We start from the raw sequence: 20,286 nt of genomic DNA, 5'->3' as shown, positions 1-20,286 counted from the left end.
TCATCTGACAGCCACGAGGACAAAAGCTACACACTAAGGATGGCCAAGCAGAGATACAGGTGGACAGTAAGGCACATTCTTGACACCAGCCCTGCACTGATTTATCTCTAGATTTTATGCTACATGACAAAAAAAAAAAACAAAAAAACAAAAAACAAACAAACAAAAAAAACCCCTCTCTTTTGTTTAGGCTGCTGTTTCATTGAGTTTTCTTTTATTTGCAGCTGAACCAACATCTTAACCAACATGTCCATATCTTCTCAACCAGCCACCATGAAGCTGGTTCCCATGGACTTCCAGACCAAGGCTTTTCACACTGTAATGTGCATATAAATCACCCGGAAATTTTGTTAAAATGCAGATTCTGGGAGTTCCTGTTGTGGCACAGCAGAAACGATTCTGACTAGGAACCATGAGGTTGTGGGTTCGATCCCTGGCCTTGCTCAGTGTGTTAAGGATCCCGTGTTGCCAGGAGCTGTGGTGTAGGTTGCAGACGTGGCTCGGATCTGGCATTGCTATGGCTCTGGCATAGGCAGGTGGCAAAAGCTCTGGTTAGACCCCTAGCCTGGGAACCTCCATATGCCGCGAGTGCGGCCCTAAAAAGACAAAATAAAATAAAATGCAGATTCTGCCCCGGGAGGTTTGGGATGGGGCCCCGAGAGCCTGCATTCTAAGGTCCCAGGTGAGGTTGATTCCACAGGTCTATGGCTCGCCCTTTGAGTAAGAGGGCTCTAGAGATTATATAAATTGAATGCAAATTTCATCCATATGTGATTTTTTTTATGGCCTATTGTTTCATCAGATTCTCAAAGAGGTTAGTCAAACAAAAAGATTTAACACAGATGTTGTATGAGATTAATTGACAAAAAAAGAGAAGGACCACGGTGACTATGGGATTCAGTTTCTCATCCCTGAGGTCTTTGGGGGAAAGAGCAGACATGCAGTAAATAGGTTCCTCTCCATTGGGCCCTCCCCGGCTCCATTCCTCACCCTTCTCTGCCCGTCTCTGGGAGGAGGACTCTATGAACCCTGTCACTTGGACTCCTTGTCAGACAGCTGTGGTCGGGTGACACCAGTGGAGGTAACGGCAGGGGGCCTGGAGGAAAGAGAGGTGGATTTTTCTCTCCCCAGCTCCCATCCTGGGAATCAAATCTCTGGGTGTGCCATGATACAACGACAGCCCCCAGGGCAGCCTCTGCCCTCACTGGGCTCTAGCATTGTGTCCTTCTCTTGCTTTCTTAGCCCAGGAGTGGTCCCCAAGGTGGCTAGTCTCTGCGTGCCTCAAACTCCCTTGTCGGCCCACACCTCAGAGGTAGTCTCTCCAGATAAATCCCTTTACCTGAACCTTCCAGAATGGATTTTGCTTCCTGCTGGGCCCTGAATGATAGACAACAGAACTGTCCTCTGGGTCACCAGGCCAGTGGCCACCTACCAATTGCCAGTTTGGACGTCTCTCTCCAGCACTGCCAGCTGTTGGCCACTGTCACACCTCTCTATCCTCTGCTATGGCTGCTGAGATTCCCCAATGGGAGGAGGTGGAAAGCGAGTGGCAGTCTCCCCCTGCCACTGGCCCCATCAGCCCTACCGTCTCCCTCCACCCAAATCCTATCACCTATAAGATTAAAACCAAAGCCAAAAAATCAGACTCCTTGGCAAAGTACCAAGGTCCCTTTCCAGCCTCATTTTCAACTTGCAGTCACGTCCCACCTGGGTTCACACCAACCCACTTGACACTCCTGAAACACATCTTGCTACGTGAAGTCTCTAACCTTTCCTTTTATTTCATTTCATTTCATGTGTCTTTTTTAGCTCTGTACCTGCGGCATATGGATGTTCCCAGGCTAGAGGTCAAATCGGAGCTGCAGCTGCCGGCCTACACCACAACCACAGCAACACCAGATCCGAGCCACATCTGTGACCTTCACCACAGTTCATGGCAACACCAGATCCTTAACCCACTGAGCAAGGCCAGGGATCAAACCGGCATCCTTATGGATACGAGTCAGGTATCCGCTAAGCCACAAGGGCAACTCCTAACTAAGCCTTCCTTTTACTCTTCTAGCCCAGAAGGGGTCTCTCAGTCCTGAGTTACCCAGAAAATTCCTACTTGGACTTTAAAATGCTGCCAAATGTCACTCCCACAGTCAGTTCAGTCCCTCTGTCCATCCTCTGTGCTTTCAGAACATTCTGCACAGTTTCTTCTGCCCATTGCTCCTATTGTAATTGGTCCATTAATGTCTTCATCTGACCTAGCGCGCTGAGGATGTGAACAGCTTATTCAACTTTATCTCCTGAGTGTCTGACACATGGCAGACACTTTAAAGAAGGACCTCCCAGTGCCCTGGAAGGAGAGAAAGGGGTAAAGAGAGATGGAGAAGCTTTGGGAACATTTACATGATTTTTTTTTTTTTTTTTGGCAACCCCACAGCATACGGAAATTCATGAGCCAGGGACAGAACCTGAGCTGTAGCTGTGACCTACATCACAGCTGCAGCAATGTCAGATCCTTAACCCTTTGTGCCATAGAGGGGGACTCTCACTTACATCAATTTTTTGTTTTGTTTTGTTTTGTTTTGTTTTTGTCTTTGTCTTTTCCAGGGCCGCTCCCACAGCGTATGGAGGTTCCCAAGCTAGGGGTCGAATCGGAGCTATAGCCACTGGCCTACACCAGAGCCACAGCAACTCGGGATCCGAGCCATGTCTGTGACTTACACCACAGTTCATGGCAACACCGGATCATTAACCCACTGAGCAAGGCCAGGGATCGAACCCAAAGCCTCATGGTTCCTAATCAGATTTGTTAACCACTGAGCCACGATGGGAACTCCAACTTACATCAATTTTATCAGCCTCTCTTCTAGGGAAGCAAGAATAGCAGTGCCCCGCCCCCCTCTTCCAAATGTCTTTATGTTTATGGTAACTTGTTTAAGTGCCTTGGACCTTGGAAAGATAGGACAGGCTGAGACTAGATCCCAAAGTAGTCACATGTAGAGGAGTGACTCAGTGAAGAGAAATAAACATGAGATATGATTAAAAGCTCAGGGGTGATCCAGTTATATCATCCTCCTGGAAATTCATCAAATGACCTACAGTTTTTTCTGCTGTTTCCACAATAATAGCTTTTTTTAAAACTTCGTACAATATTTATTCTTCATGAGACCCTTGACTTATAAAATATAAACTGATGAGAAGAGGGGAACATTATGGGTGTCAGATAGAAATTCATTTAGTATTCATAATGATGCCCTAACAGACAGCCAGAGACGATGAAGTGGCTTCAATAATTGCCTTTTTTTCTCCCTCCCTGCCAATAACCCCCGTCTTTATCCTTACTTTGCATACTTCCATGTTTGACCCATATGCGCTGTGTCTTTATGAGCCAAACATAAAAAAAACTCTGATATTCATCTGCCTCATTCTGTATCTCTTTTGTTTCTCCCCCTGTTTCATCTCCCCTGAAAAACCTCCAACAACAATAAAGCAATGTGTTGCCGCAGCTAAGGACACGCGAAGGAACATTCACGGCTAAATCTGCATTACTTCCAGGGAGAGCTTTTGTTCGCCTTTATGAAGTGTGTGTAAGGGCCCCTAGTGATTCAGACCCACTGGTTATTAATCACGTTGTGTTGCATCATCCTTCCCGTTGTGCACGGCTATGCAAGTGACATCTGTCTCAAAGCGAACTGTCACACTCTTCTTTAGAACCTCTGTGTTAATCCTGCCGCCTTCCCTTGCTCGTGGGCAAGTGTCAGATTCCCCACATGGCCACCCCTCGAAAGTCCCTTACCAGGACTGTTGGCTTTTATACGGACCATAAACCGTACTCAAACTTTGGAGTCTTGCAACTCCAGGATGACATCTATTGGTCTTGCAATGTGCTCATTGCTTGTGTGTGATCCTGGAGGAACAGGCATTTCCATTTTTCTCCTCCAGGGAGCAATTAAAAGAGAAAGAGGTGGCCGTTGGCTTTCCAATTCGCAGCCAGCCTCACTGACCAGCAGTTCGGTTTGGAGAGCGTCTTGTCCTGTCCCCTGGGAACTTCTCACTCTTACCCTTTAGAAATTATCTTCCTTTGATGTTAACGTTGTGTTTGAAGGGTAGGGTTTTTCCATCATTCTCAATACAAAAAGGAGTAAATTCTGCCAAGGAATTGACCTGGACTCAGAATGAAGGCGAGCCCTGTCACCCAGACTTGGGTCCTGGTTAGGAGCTGTTGAGAGAGAGAGGGATGCAGGAGAAAGGGCTTTTCTTCCCTCTGTGGTCATTTCTCAAATATGTCTCATTATTGTGAAATGTGGCTGCTGTCTGTCCCCCAGTATCACCCTTCCCTTTCTCTCTCAACAAAATAAAACCTCTCATTTTTGCAGGACTCATGGCCATCTAGAGAAAAAAAGACTATTTCTCATCCTCTCCTGCAGGTAAAGTTGGCCCAGGGAGGAAGTTCTGGCCAGCGAGATGAGAGTGGAATTGCTGAATGCAGTTTACAGACGAAGACCTTACAAAGAAGGGGCACCTCCTTCCGTCTCACTTCCCATTGGCTTGTTGTGGGAGCAGGCCCTCGTGGACATGGTGGTGAAGGCAATACACTATGAAAGGGGGGACAGTAAGTAGGAGGCGCCTGGGTCGCTGACTTATCTCTGATATTCCTCGGATGCCACGATGTTGGGATCCTCTATTAGGGATTGAGATTTTTCCTCCCTAGCTTACCAGCAATATCCCTCTTCTCTGCTGCCCTTCCTATTAGCTTCCTTACTACCAATGGCAAAACAGGACCTTACATCACAATTTTTCAATTTTGTCCTTATATTTTGCCTCTTGAGAACCTTACAACAGGGTGAAATGCATTAGCACCATTTTGCAGATGAGGAAACTATGACAAAGTGACTTCCTCTCAGTGCTGGTAGTACCATTCATTGGAGAGTACGGAAAGGACCCCAAAATCCAGATTGCCAAGATCCAAGGATTTCAAGAAGTGAGGGTTCTCCTCAGAAGTGCTTTGGCTCTTCACGGTGCCATAGGTACTAGTGGGCCCCCAATTGGCGGGAGATTTCTGGGACTTGTGACTGGCCACTTCCTCACTGACTACGGCTAAGCTTCCTAGGGATTGTCCCCGGGCCCCTCCAGCACTTGCCTGGCTCTGCACCTTCTCAGTGAGGCCACCCCGCCTCCCCGCTTTAGCACTCCTCTGTGTCATCTCTGGGGCAGGGTGGTGGCACCACCCCAGTGCCCAAGCACTGTCGTCCTGGTAAGCACCCGGCAGCAACAGGATTGTTCTGCTTCTGTGTTGAAGGTTGAGTATCCCTTGCAGAGCTCGAATCACTGTACCTGCTCCTCATGTCTGATACCCTTGGATGCCTTCCCTGAAACAAGGTGACAGCCAGTACCTGGCCCCAAATCTACTTCCTCCAGTATGTCTTGATGGTCAAACAAGCAGAAAGCTGAATGCCCTCGTGAGCCAAGAGGTGCCTGTGGTTACAAGTTCATGTCTGCAGAGTTAAAACCTTTTCTGTCCTTGAGGGAAATTGGTTTGACTTTGGAAACTCCCATTAACCTTTCTGCCCTCTGGCCTCCTTTTTAGCCCCTTCCTTGTCCATCAGATGGTCAACTGGTTTTTGACACTCCTGAGAGGAAGAAAAACCTGACTTATGATAACATAAATACAATACTTATGAAAAATCTGACTTATGATAATATAAATAATTCCAACAAAAGTGTTAGTACATGTGTATATTGATCCAGGGCAGGGGAGCATTTGTAATATTTTTAAAGTATCCAAACCCAAGGATAATAACCATGCTAATAAAAATGTAGTGATTAAATGGAGAAATATTTTAGCTTAACTGCAGAGGGGGAAGGTAGGAAAGTAGTGCGTGTGACTCACTGTTGAAATGCAGATTCTGATTCAGAGGGTTCAGAGCTATGGCCTGGATTCTGCATTTCTGACAAACTGCCCGTGCATGTCAGTGATATGAATGCTGTAGGTCCATAGACCCTGCTCTGAGCAGCAAGGCCCAGGACACATTCATACCATATCACGTTGGCTGTGTCCTATTTGTGGCTCCACTACTGCGCATGACAACAGCAGAAACACAGCTATAATTCTGACCAATATCTAAGCTCAAATGAGTTCTCACATTTTATATCTCCTCAAGAAGATAAAGTGAATTAGAAATTGTTACTATTGGAGGTGGGAGAGTGTCTTCTCAGCAGATTAGAGTCTTCAGTGGGTCTAGGATTCAGCCACCAATTTTCGATGCTCCAAATTATTGGGTGTCTGGCATGGAAAAACAGCCACTTCTCTGGGTAGTGCCATGTTACAGGGTCTGAAGGGACAGTTAAGGTCTGGAATCGTATGTTGCAGACTTCCCAGAAAGCAGACTTTGACATGGAGATCAACAAGCAGGATGTTCTTGGGATAAACAGGTGTGGGCGGAAGAAGCAGGACTGGGCAGCAGACAGTGAGCTCGGATACAGGCACAAGGAGGTCCTTGTCACCAGGAACCTGAAGCTGGGGGAGCCCTTCAGAGTTGCCCCAAGTGGAAGCAGGGGAGCAGGGCTTATTATCCTTGTGTTGATCGGTCACTAGGGATGTAGGCGACCCCTGGAAAGAGCATGACCTTGAGCAAAACTGTTTTCTCCTGCAACATGATGGTGGCTGGGGCTGTCCAGAAGCTGGAGGAATAAAGTATTTATTTCTGAAGGGGGATCTGGGTGGACTATCACTCTGTCCACCACCACCCGTCCTTTGGAAGCTCCCAAGAATCTTCGTAAAGGCTTCCTCTGGTCTTCAGAGCTAGTTGTCTGTAACTGACACCATAAATTGCCCTCCCTTCTTCTTGCTTGTTTTCAAAGCCACAGTTTTCTTCCCCATCTGCCAAGCATCTACGTCCTTCAGTGAGGACAGACGCTCTCTCACCTGCCATTCATGATAGTCTCCTTCTCCTTATCAGTGATGTTTTAACCTTAGTTAAAGGACATAATTATGGCCAATGAGGCTTGAAGTGAAGTCTGACATGGGTTTCTGAAAAAGCTTTCCTCGCTCTTGTGACAGAATGTCCCTCCTCTCTTCCTTCAATCAACATTATTATGTCCACATGTGATGGCCGGAACTGCAGCAGTCATCTTGTAACCATGAAGGAAAAGGCCTAAAGACCAAGGCCAGATGGCAAAACATAAAGATGGGAAGAACCTGGATCTTTAACGGTGTCACTGAGCCACTGCATTATTGCATTCTGGAACTACCTCTTTTGGACATCTCATTATGTGAGCTAATAAGTGTCCTTACTTTTTAACCACTGCAGGTTTTTTTAATTATATGCAATGGAAATATCTTAACAAGTTCAATGCTCAATCAACACTTATTGAATGAATAATTGAGTGAATGAATGTCAAAGGGATCAGCCAGCTCATGTGAGGCAGAATGGCATGGACTTTTATCATTTTATAGTTTCATTCTGTTCTGTATAGACTCGGAGCAAAGGGGTACAAGGGCAGAGATGGAGATGGAAATTTATGACAGAGGGAGCTGATTGAATTTAGGACAGAAGGAGTCTGATTGTCTCTGGTACAGCTGGATTTAGAAGTCTCTACAAAGGCACATGGAGAAAATATGTCCTAACTGCGGTCCAGCTACTCCGGCGAGGGTGGTGTGCTGATGGAGGATGTGAATTACACCCAGAGAAAGCGGAGCAATGATCAGACCTCATCTGGGAATGCTCCGCACTTCATGTGAATTATGTCTTAGAAATAGCCTTGCATTTGACAGTCGCTAAACCTCATGCCAGCTACTTTGTCTTTCATTCTATAATTAAACAGAATTCCTTTTCTTGGGTTTGGAACTTGCAGGGAACTCCATCTTTTGACTAATTCACCTTCAAATCAGCACTGTGTCTTGATGTATTACAGCGATAGGCTGCACGAGGATGTAATCCATCATGGCAGTCAGCTGTTGCTGTGCACCCAGCACAGAGAGACCCAGCCAGCTGTTGTTCTGACACATTAGAGCAATGCAGCACCCAAACCTAGGACATCAATGATCTCTTTTCCGAGATGGCACTGTCCGGAATAGAGATAGTCCTGGGGCACGTGGAGCATCGTGCAGGCTTGACAGGGACCAGCTCGGGGCTGGGAAAGACTTTTCTAACACTGAGTGGTTTGAGGTAGATTGGTTTTCCAAGGCCCAAATCAGTGGGGGTTTGTTTTGTTTTGTTTTGTTTGTCTTTTTTAGGGCCACACCCACGGTGTATGGAGGTTCCCAGGCTAGGGATCTAATCGGAGCTGCAGCTGCCAGCCTACACCAGAGCCACAGCAATGCCAGATCTGAGCCTCATCTGCGACCTACACCATAGCTCAAGGCAATGCTGGATCCTTAACCCACTGAACGAGGCCAGGGATCAAAACTGCAACCTCATGTTTCCTAGTCAGATTCATTTCCACTGCACCACAATGGGAACTCCCAACTCAGTGGTTTTAATAAGGGGGTACAGAAGCATTCACATGTATTGTTAGTGATCAAACTCAGGACACCAATTTCACAGTAATGTATTTCTGAAAAGTCCGAGCCATCCCCGACAGTATTTTATGTGTCTTAATCTTATTGCTGATCATTGGAATTGTCTGTACACAAATCTTACAAGTTGGCAAACAATAGAGGCCGCTGGACCAACATACGGAGCTAGTTGGGGTGGTGGAAAAAGGGACTGTTTAAATATTGACTTCTGAGGACCTGCCGAAATCACCTACTCCCAGTTTGCTTTCTGTTCCTCCGGTGAACATTTACATTAGTATCTGCACTGTCTCGGGGCACAAGAGCACAAATGAAGTTTCCTGCATCACTGACATGAAAGGACAGCTGCCCCTCAGCCATGCTCGCCCATCTATCCAGCCTGACCAGGACTGGCCTCTCTGAAGAGGGAACTGACCCGGAAATGAAAAGATTTGAAAATAAGTTATAAAAACGCCAAACCATTGACTCGCAGATAGTTTTCTTTCTCGTTTACAAAGAGGCCAAGTGTTTAGCAGCAATTCCTCAGTTCTTCCAGCATCTTTAAAAGCCTCTAGTGAAGCTATTTTCCTGCCTGTGACTCCAGCGGCATAAAACGGACCCCTTTGTACCTAAACCTCTCCATGTGCAATATGAAAAATTTATTCACAACTCTAGTGGTCAAAGAGAGGTGACTATTTAGAACTGGAGGTGGCAGCACAGACAACTGAAGCTTTTTGGTAATATAACAATCCCGGTTTTTCTTTTAGTTATTGTGGGGAAATGCACATAAGATAAAGTTGACCAGCTTAACCCTGTTTAAGGGCGCAGTTCCATGTTATTTAAAACATTCGTAATGTTGTACAACCATCACCACCATCCATTTCCAGAGCTGTTTCATCTTCCCCAGCTGGACCTCCACAGCCATTAAACACTAACTCCCTTCCGCCCTCCCACCAGTTCCTGGAAAGCACCATTCCGATGTCCATCTATGGATCGGACTTCTCCAAGCACCTCATATAAGGCCACTCGTATAAGTCCTCATACGAGTCCACCCGTATTTGTCTTTTTTGTGATCAACTTACTGCGCTTAGCGTAATGTCCTCAAGGTTCATCCATGCTGTAGATGTGTCAGGATACCTTCCCTTTCTGAGGCTGACGTTCCATCACATGTTTATAAACCACATTAGCTCATCCATCCAATTGTCAGTGGACACTTTAGTTGCTTCCATGTTTTAGCTAGTGTTGAGTAAAGCTGCTCTGGGTAGGTGTACACATATCTCTTCAAGACCTTGCTTTCAGTTCCTCTGGGTATATACTCAGAAGTGGAATTGTGAGATCACGTGGTAATTCCTTTTTTTTTTTTTCTTTTCTGTCTTTTTGTCTTTTCTAGAGCCAAACCCTCGGCATATGGAGGTTCCCAGGCTAGGGGTCTAATCGGAGCCGTAGCCACCAGCTTACGCCAGAGCCACAGCAACACCAGATCCAAGCCACGTCTGCAACCTACACCACAGCTCACGGCAACGCCAGATCCTTAACCCACTGAGCGAGGCCAGGGATCGAACTCACAACCTCATGGATACTAGATGGATTTGTTAACCACTGAGCCACGAAGGGAACTCCTGGTAATTCCATTTTTAATCTTTGGAGGGACGGCCTTTCTGTTTTCCACAGCAGCTGTACCATTTGACATTCCCACCACCAATGCACAGGGTTCCAATTTCTCCGCGTCTTCCCCAACACTTGTGATTTTCAGGTTGTTGTTGTTGTTTTCCTTTTCACAGGAGCCATCCTAATGGGTGTGAGGTGGTATCTCATTGTAGATTTGATTCACCGTGGCTACAGCTCTGATTCGACCCCTAGCCTGGGAACCTCCACATGCCATAAGAAGGGCCCAATAAATAGCAAAAAGACAAAAAAAAAAAAAATTGGGCACCTCAATGGAATTAAAATGTCCAGTCAGCAATTCTGCTTAAGGTGTGTTCTCCCTGTTCCTGTTTGTTGGAGTCCCTCTGGAGTACATGGAATAACCACTGATCTTACCTCCCCACCAAGAAGAGAAGTATGGAGGGCCAGGGTATTTGTCTTGGAAAAGCAGTGAGGGCTGTGTCTTTGGCATAGCTCTACTAGATGGACCAGTCTGTCCCAGTTGGCCTGAGACATTTCCAGGTTTAGCATGGCAGGCTCTCGTCCTGGAAACCCGTCAGGGCTGGGCAAACTAGGCCGGGTGGTCACCCTTGTGGTAGATCCTCAGGTACACACACTTGGGGGGGGTGGTAATTAAGCCATAAATCAGGCCATGACTTCTAGTTCCTCCTGTGTGTATAGGAAATAAAGTGTCATGCAGCAAAAGATACAACGGGAACTAGGTTAAAATATGAGTTTGCAAGAGGCAGGGTTCTTCACAAAGGGCCTTCACAGAGGCTCTGAGAGGGAAGAGAAAGGGATATAACATTTATTGAGCAGCTATTTTAGGCACTTTATCCAACACATTCATCAACTCCTCCCTACCCTGAGGTAAATGTTGGTAATGCTGCTTTTTACCGAGCAGAGCACTGAGACTCAGAGAAGCTGAGGAACCTTCCTAAGGTCATACGTGCAACAAGTAAGTAGCCAATGAGGCATGTGAGCAAAGACCTTGCTGCTTCCTATCACAGCCTTAGAAGGAGATGAGGAATAGTTAGAGGAAGAACCCCGCCCCAAAATGACTGCTCGACCGCTTATAGGTCTCTCATTTTAAAATATTTTTTCTTGGATTCACAAGCTCTTAATAGCCACCACTTAAAAAGCAAAGCTTCCTCAAAAGAGAACTTGAAGGGTTCAAAGTATTATAAGCTACCATTTTTCTTCGTAGCTAATCTCCTTTTAGACATTAAATGACAACCAGCTGAAAGCAGGATGCCCTGTGTGGATGAGGTGTCGGTAACGGAAATGGAAGAGGCCAAAGCTCGACTGGGCTTCTCAAAGACAGAGGAAACCAATCCCGAATGCTCTTCTTTTATGGCACCCAAAAGGGTATGGAGTAGCAGAAAAAAATCGAATTCTGGTTCTAGTTCTGTAACCACTCCTGGGTGGTTTTTGGTCCGTCTCTATCCCATTGACATGAAGAGGCTGGGCCAAAGAGTAGCTATAAGCAGCCCTTCCAGGCTAAAGCTGTGTAGTTCTATAGCAATGTGGTAGAACTTGAGATTTCTCAGAGACCAATTTTATAGTTCTCACTGCAACCTTAACCATTAGTAGGATAGAGACGTGATTTATAACTTCGTTCTTAATCCTGGAAGCAATAGTGTGACGGAGTAGAAGGAGCCTGGATTTGGAGTCAGACCTGGGTTAAGATCCCTGCTCTGCCATTTGAAGCATTTGGGCAAACGACCTCTTTCAATCATGTTATGCTCACCAGTAAAATAGCAATACATCGATCAACTCATAATTTTGTCGGGAGCATTAAATGAGAATATACATGCATGACCCAAATAATAATAGCACATGGCCTTGGCTGCCATCCAGCTATAAGTTAGCCCCTCAGGAAGTACTTCTCAATCAACGTTACTGGCTATTTTATTATTCCTGGCTGTGCCACTGCACCCTTTCCAAGTGACGATCAAATTCAATTTGAGGTTTAATGTTATAGGTCTGCTTTCTTGGGGCTCCCGTCATGGCGCAGGGGAAACGAATCTGAGTAGGAACCATGAGGTTGCAGGTTTGATCCCTGGCCTCAGTGGGTTAGGATCTGGTGTTGTCATGAGCTGTGGTGTACATCACAGATACGACTCGGATCTGGAGTTGCTGTGGCTGTGGTGTAGGCCATCAGCTGTAGCTCTGATTAGACCCTAGCCTAGTGGGTGCGGCCCTAAAAAGCAAAAAATAAAAAAAATTTAAAATACGCTTTCTTAAGTTTCTTGTTTTCCGACACTATCAAACTTTCTCCCTGAGCAGTGGTTTGTCAGACACACAGATCAAAAAACACTACACTCCTCGTGGTTATGCTGAAGATTTCCTGGAAAATCTTTTTTTTTTTTTCAGCCAAAGAAATTCTGATATACAAAGAGTAACATTAATATGCAAATCAGCATACTGTAAAATTCATTTTGGTGCCTCAGAGGCAGTATTTTTATAAATACAGAAACATAATTATGCATCCTCTAGAGGACTAAAAATAATTATACAAATTTCCAACAAAGCCCAAGGCTGTGTTTCCTTTTAACTGACTGTTTTTAATATCATTTAAATCTTGTTAGAACTTAATTACCAAATCTCTCTTGTAATAATTCAGGTGGAAGATGTAAAGTCTAAACTTGCCATTCAGAAAACAGAACCTCATCAGAGAAACAAAGACATGGAGGCACTGATTGCCCGAATAGGACAGTGGGAGCTCAGTCAGGACAGAGCCCCAATGCACCCTGAGCTGAGGAGGCCCACTAAGAGAAAACATTTATATTAATAAGAGGCCATGTTAATTTTTTTTTTTTTTGTCTTTTTGCCATTTCTTAAGCTGCTCCCGTGGCATATGGAGGTTCCCAGGCTAGGGGTCTAATTGGAGCTGTAGCTGCCAGCCCATGCCAGAGCCACAGCAACGTGGGATCTGAGCTGCGTCTGCGACCTACACCACAGCTCACAGCAACGCCGGATCCCCAACCCACTGAGCAAGGCCAGGGATCAAACCCGCAACCTCATGGTTCCCAGTCGGATTCGTTAACCACTGAGCCAAGACGGGAACTCCCATGTTAATTTTTTTCAACTTGCAATTTCTTGGAAAGACAAGATTCCATATAATAATCACTATGGACTATAAACCCAATTAACCATTTCTACCTCTTCTTTAGTTTTCCTCTATACTATCCTTATCTTTTTCAAATTAAGGTAAATAGAATTTGGGGGCAGCATTTTTTCTTTCTTATAACAATTTAATTATCTTTTGCAAAGTCCATCCAGAATGTGTGTGTGTGTGTGTGTGTGTGTGTTTCATATCTAAAGACTGGCTTATGTTAGTGCAGAAAAGAACAAGCAAAGTTATAAGGAAGGGTCCAATTTAGACCCTGTCTTAAAGGCAATTATTTACTAGCACTTAGAGAAAACGAGTCCCTTCTTATGAAATAAAGGCATAAGAAACTCAAACACTTGAAATTCAAACACATGTTCGTTTACCACTAGTAAATAATAGTTTCTAGGACTTAGAGCTTCCTGGAAAATTAATTAGTCAGCCTATGCTATAAAGGATAATAATTTGTTTATGTGAGATATCTCTAACATAGATTGTTATCCATTGTGGCAGACGCTGACCAATTAATTTTCTAAGGAACCGTGGCAACTCCATATATGAGATGTCTATACAGTGTTGCCGTTCACTCAAGTCACTAAAAAAATCCATCAATTCAGTGAAAAAAATATTAATCAAAATGATTGTTTGACAGCATTTAGACAAATCAGCCAGTTGGTTGAATCTCTCATTTTTCAACCATTTATTTTGGCTTTGTGTAGTTATATAAATATGCATACATGTGTTAGGGTAGATGGATTTTTTTTTTTCTGTTTAAGTGGGTTTAATCCTGTGGGAAGGTATATAACACTATAACTTTTTGTATATGATATACTCGGTGTGGGGGAGGGGTGTAAAAGGCTTTGCTCTTGTTTCTTGGGTTTGTGGACTTTCTACCACCCCCTTTGCATGTGCCCAGGGGAAAGCTAGGCTTCGAGTGATCCTTTAGGGTTATCCCCATTGTTCCATCTCCTCCTCTTCTCATAAAATTATGTCATTACTTGCAATCAAGCAATATTTAAAGCCATTTATTTGAGTTCCCTCCGGGGTGCAGAGGAAACGAATCCAACTAGTATCCACGAGGACATAGGTTCAATCCCTGGTCTCAATCAGTGGGTTAAGGATGCGCTGTTGCCATGAGCTGTGGTGTAGCCATGAGCTGTGGTATAGGTGGCAGACGTGGCTTGGATCCGTGAGGCTGTGGCTGTGGCCTATGTAGGCAGCTGCGGCTCCCATTGGACCCCTAGCCTGGGAACCTCCATATGCCACAGGTGTTGCCCTAAAAAAAAGGCAAAAAAAAAAATTTATGAATTTGGAATATTCCAATCTTGAAATGTATACATTTGCTAGCCATGCCCTTGACTATCATTTGTAACTGTAACTTTTTTGGGATGGAAAATCAATAATCAGACCTGCATATACTGCATGTCTCAAAGAAGACCTGTCCGTAAATAAAGTGAAGCATAAAGATTGAATCAGTCCCTAGAGAGTTCCTGTCGTGGGGCGCAGTGGTTAATGAATCCGACTAGGAACCATGAGGTTGCAGGTTCGATGCTTGGCCTCGCTCAGTGGGTTAAGGATCTGGTGTTGCCGTGAGCTGTGGTGTAGGTCACAGACGAGGCTCGGATCCCACGTTGCTGTGGCGGCTACAGCTCCGATTGGACCCCTGGCCTGGGAACCTCCATATGCCATGGGAGCAGCCCTAGAAAAGGCAAAAAGACAAAAAAAAAAAAAAGGTTGAATTGGTCCCCACAGCATCTCTAAAGTTGCATAGAACAGTTTAGGATGACAACTGAAGAAAGTCAAGCCTATAGTTTTCCCCCCATCTCTTTTTACTGGTGATAACAGACTATTTTTCAAAATCTTGAGAGTAGGTATATGGGCTTGGCTGCTGAAAAAGGGATAAACCTAAAATCTCCTTCTAGAGGTATGATACACAGGCCTGGTCTGGGAAATCATCTGTGATTTCTGCCCATTGTACATGTCTATTGCATTTGCCAGCTAATGTTTAGTAACAAGGGCTGTTTGTTCTTCTTAATAATTTGAACTTTCTCCATTTGTATTTACCTTCACATCCAAACTAGAACAACTCTGCTCTGAGTTAATTCCCCAATTTCATTATGGCCACAGTAGGGAAAGGGAAAAGGATCTGCATCCAAACCACCAGACAGAAAACAATGGGAACAGGCAGGAATCCAAGAGCTTTGGCATGGTTTGCGGGAGGAAGCCAGCTCTGATTAATGCTATCAAAATGCTTGTCTTTCCTTTGATTGATATTCCAGGCCCTTGTTACAATTACTGATGCCGGCGACAACTATCATCAGACTCTTTTTATGGTTTGCTGTCAGGGAGGGAGGTGGCACGGACTTCACCAGAACATTTGCACACCTGCCTCAATTTAACCTAAAACCCATTATTTTGCAAACAAAATATATAAGCCCAACATAGCAATCATTGATGCCCATATTCTTCCATCAGAAACTCTTCAGTGCCAGGCAGGGGGTAGGTCTACTTCAGGCCCCCTACAGGGAGAATGCAGAAATGGCAGTGTGGAGGGGAGGAGGCATCTTTAGAAGGTACCTTGGGGAGTTCCCTGGTGGCTCAGCAGGCTAAGGATCCAGCTTTGTCTCTGCTGTGGTGTGGGTTCGATTCCTGGTCTGGGAGTTTCTGCATGCTGTGGGTGCATCAAAAAAAAAAGTGCTTTGGGGATATAAAATCTAGCAAGTTAAAGATTTCATTTGGAATGGCATTGTTTGTCCTTTGATGGGGACATCACAATAGGCTAAAAACAGGCAGGGCTAAAGTTCTCTGACTTGCTGCCCTTCAGGAGTAAGTGATAAAATGGCCACAATAGGGAGTTCTCATCATGGCTCAATGGTTAACGAACCTGACTAGGATCCATGAGGAGGCGGGTTTGATCCCTGGCCTTGCTCGGTGGATTAAGGATCCAGCGTTGCCATGAGCTGTAGTGTAGGTCGAAGATGTGGCTTGGATCCTGCATTGCTATAGTGGTGGTGTAGGCTGGTAGCTATAGCTCTGATTCGACCCCTAGCTTGGGAAACTCTGTATGCCTCAGACACACCCCTGAAAAGACAAAAAAAAAAGCCACAGTAGCTGAAGATCACCTAGCAGGAGAGCCTGCCTAGGATGCCACCAAGGTAGCTATAAACCCTCAGCACAGAGTGCACACAGTTGTTGCTTTTTAAAATAAATGCAACAAGAAGTATGAATAGGGTCTTACCTAATGTCAGGTTAGCCCATTATTCTGCTTAAAATAATTACCACCTAACCCCTGTGCACCATCTCATTTAATCTAGACTGAACCGAAGATGTTTCTGATATTCCTACCTCTGATACCTGCAGGGCTGAAAGGTTTGGTTTTTCTATCTCCTTGGGGCAAAATTCTAAACTGAAGGAGTCAGAAAACCATAAAGAGAGAAATGAAGTATTTTTTACAATGCTCAAGTTATTTTTCTTATAACATATAGTTTTAGGAAGGACATTTAATGGAACTTTTTTTCTTTAAGGCAAACATTCTTAAAAATAAACCTCTATATTCCAAAAGATCTGTTTTCTCTAAAAGGTATTTTTATTAAATAATAGTTAACGTACATGCATATGAGAAAGGAACCATCTATTTCCCCTGCTATCTAGCCAGAACCTAGGTGCTTGTGACTCACACATACTAGGTACTCAACAAATCCATGTTGAATGACTGAATGCCAACAGAAATAAACTCTTGTAGGATCACATTCTATAAGAGTTGTTGCCAATCTGACTTGATCACTGCGGGAAGCCAAATCTTGATGAAAATTGACAAGCATATTTAGTCCAGATACCTGTCTGTACCAATATGAAGTAGACCTCTCCTCCCGATTTTTAGTATGGGTTGTTGTTTTGTTTTGTTTTTGTTTTTGTTTTTTTTTTGTAGGGCTGCACCCGTGGCATATGGAAGTTCTTAGGCTAAGGGTCAAATCAGAGCTACAGCTGGCAGCCTACACCATAGCCCCACAACACGGGATCCGAACCATGCCTGCAATTTACACCACAGCTCACGGCAAAGCCAGATCCCAGAACCACTGAGAGAAACCAGGGATCAAACCCACATCGTCATGAATAGTAGCTGGATTCATTTCCATTGCGCCACAACGGGAGCTCCTGAGTTGTTTTTTTGGTTTTTTTTTTTGTTTTTTTTTTTTAAGTCTGCACCTGTGGCATAGAAGTTCCCATGCTCTGGGTATAATTGGAGCTGCAGCTACAGGCCTATGCCACAGCCACACCAGAACCAGGCTGACTCTTCCATCTATGCTGCTGCGTGCAGCAATGCTGGATCCTTAACCCACCCTCATGGATACTAGTCGGGTTCTTAACCCACTGGGACACAGTGAGAACTCCCTTTAGCGTGAGATTTTTAAACCCAGAAAAAACTTTGAAGAGAGTTATAGTTCAAAAGATGGTGATCATACTTGCTTTCTCTATATGTGTGCATGACTTGAAAGTAATCTGCAAAAATCCTGATGTGTCACCTCAAAAGATTTTAGTGTCCATCTCCTAAGCATAAGGACATTCTCCTACATTATCTGATAGAGTTCTTGAACTGAAAATTTTAAGGAAAAAGGAAAAGAATAGGATTGTTGGGAAATGACTGCTACAAGTTTTAAATAAGAACTGTAAATAAGTAACTCTTGTGCCCAAGGGTATTAGCAAGACACAATTGTGGGATTCTAATCATGGTTCCCAGTTCCTCCTCACCAGGGACCAAGGGAAATCCTCAGCATCTGTGAAATACTCTTGTCTGGTCCTGTCCTGAAGCCTCTATTGAATCAGGCTTCCTTAAAGTGCTCTTATGAATCCTGTGCTGCTCTCTACCCTAGGCTTTCCTTACACCACAGCCCTACTAGGATGTGAATGAAATTCTGTTTCTGACTGCAATGGCTTCAAGTCCAAGTAAAGGACATCTAATTTTCAACTAGACTTAAAGCATAAGATTTGCTCGAATGCTCTTAGTCTGTTTGGGCTGCTGTAACAGAATGTCATGGACTGGGTGGCTGAAAAACAATAGGCATTCATTTCTCACAGTTCTGGAGGCTGGTAAGTCCAAGCTCAAGGCACCAGCAGATTTGATGCCTGATGAGAGACCACTTCGTGGTTCTAGTTGGCTGTCTTTTCACCATGGCCTTGGGTGGCAGAAGGGCAAGGGAGCTCCCTGAAGCCTCTTTTATAAAGGCACTAACTCAATTCATGAGGACTCCACCCTCTTGATCTAACCACCTCCCAACTGCCGCACTTCTAAATACCATCACATTGGGGATTAGGTTTCAACATATGCATTTTGGGGAGACAAAACATCAGTCTATGTCATGCTCTTTGTCAGACATTGCTGCCAGTTACAGCACTAGGAAAGATTTATTTTTCTGTAGCTATGGGTTTGATCTCTCTCCTCCCTCTAAGCATTGTCTTTCAATGTGTATGTTGTATATTTTGCCTGGAAGAAGAACCTCCAGTGTGAAATCTTAGCTAAAACGGATGTCCTATGATGCTGAATAGAAGGGTTATCACCTTGCAGGAAATGAGCACCTCCCTCCCCAAACTCCCATCCCCATCTCGTTAGGGCATCCAAGAGCCTTACCATTTAACCATTGCTCTCCCTATATCATATGAGCCACATCATATGGATTTATGTTCCTAACAACACAGATGTAAGCACCACAAATGATTATTTAGCTCAGGTTACTATGTGTAGACTGGAGTTGTTGCTTGCGTTTGGGCTCAGATGTTCAATCATCAAACACTAATTCCTTGAAGACTTATGTCCAAGATTATCTCCTGTCATAAATGGGTTGGTAAAATGTATGTTTCAGTTGCTGTAGGGTTCCTCCCTAACTTGTTTGGGGACTTACTGGAAAGTGATCATGGAAACCAGTGGTAGCAATGCTCAGGGAGCAGGACCCCACTTCATCCCAGGAAACAGTCACTGAATGCCCACTCCATGCCAGGCACTATCCTAGGTGCTAAAGATACAAAGGTGAACACCTGTCCCTGAGAAACACAGAGACCTTAATTTTTTACATCGAATCCCTCCAAATCATTCAGCCATTTCCTCTATTTGAAGATATAAGAAAGTAATATGGAAATGTTCATTACAATCTTACTCAGTGGCAGCCCTTGGGATAATGCATTATCTCATTCCATCCTCAAAACAAAAGCCATTTATGATAAACCCACAGCAAATATAATCCTCAATGGGGAAAAACTGAAAGCCTTCTCACTCAAATCTGGAACAAGACAGGGATGCCCACTCTCACCACTGCTCTTCAACATCGTTTTGGAAGTCTTAGCCACACCAATTAGACAAACAAAAGAAATAAAAGGCATCCATCCTCAAAACAACTCTCTCTTAGGCATCAAATGAGGGTTGTGCCGGTGGCTATTTGGCCAGATTACAGGGTGGGTTTGTATGTGGAGACATGTGTCTGTGTTTCAGTATGAATCACAGTGATTTTCATTCTCATAAAAAATAATAACAGATTAATGGAACAGGAAATTCATTTAGAGCCACACATTCCATTAAAATGGTGAATTTGGGGCAGACAAGGCTTCCCAAACTGGATTTATGGCAACGATTCCCCTTGTGCCCTGAATTTTTACTCCACATTCCTAAGTGTCAGAATGATTTGGCCATTTCCTGGAGTTCACTGAAGGTTCACCTCTTTTTTTCCCAGATTTCCTCAATATCTCTTCATTTTTCCAGTAAAAGTTTGGTATTTGTTTGTCAACACTTATTAGTGTAGTCAGTGGGTTGGGATGAAATGTAATTCATCACTCTTTGGCCCACTTGCAGATAAACTTCCCTGTCTTTGGCCTAGTTGCTGATAAATTTCCCTCCACTGTGATGACTATAGCATTATGATAATTAGCCACCATGGACAGATTTACTCTACTCTCCACCACCCTACCCATCCAGGTGTGACCAGCCTCAGGTTGGTCTTCAATCCTCTTGTTCTCCTGGCTGCCATAACATCGCCAGCCTCAGGCTGGACCTCTTGAC

The 20,286-nt window shown here is 44.4% G+C and overlaps 1 long non-coding RNA gene across 3 annotated transcripts in view; it reads left to right on the top strand.

Annotated features, from left to right (window-relative positions):
* LOC146395980 (uncharacterized) overlaps positions 1 to 20,286 on the top strand; it is a 350,884-nt gene that overhangs the window by 314,998 nt on the left and 15,600 nt on the right. The window contains exon 6 of one of the 3 annotated variants that reach the window (XR_014829587.1): positions 4,419 to 4,603. This is a non-coding gene — a long non-coding RNA (uncharacterized LOC146395980). Of the gene's footprint in view, positions 1 to 4,418; positions 9,299 to 20,286 lie in introns of those variants that run through there. The other 2 variants (XR_014829592.1, XR_014829589.1) reach the window with 2 other exon arrangements.

Source organism: Sus scrofa, chromosome 15, assembly GCF_054392235.1.
Source record: "Sus scrofa isolate SSC_HxYL_T2T_F1_AM1 chromosome 15, Sscrofa_HxYL_maternal_Yorkshire_Landrace_v2.0, whole genome shotgun sequence".
NCBI classification, from domain to species: domain Eukaryota; kingdom Metazoa; phylum Chordata; class Mammalia; order Artiodactyla; family Suidae; genus Sus; species Sus scrofa.
This window is presented reverse-complemented; position numbering and strand designations above follow the sequence as displayed.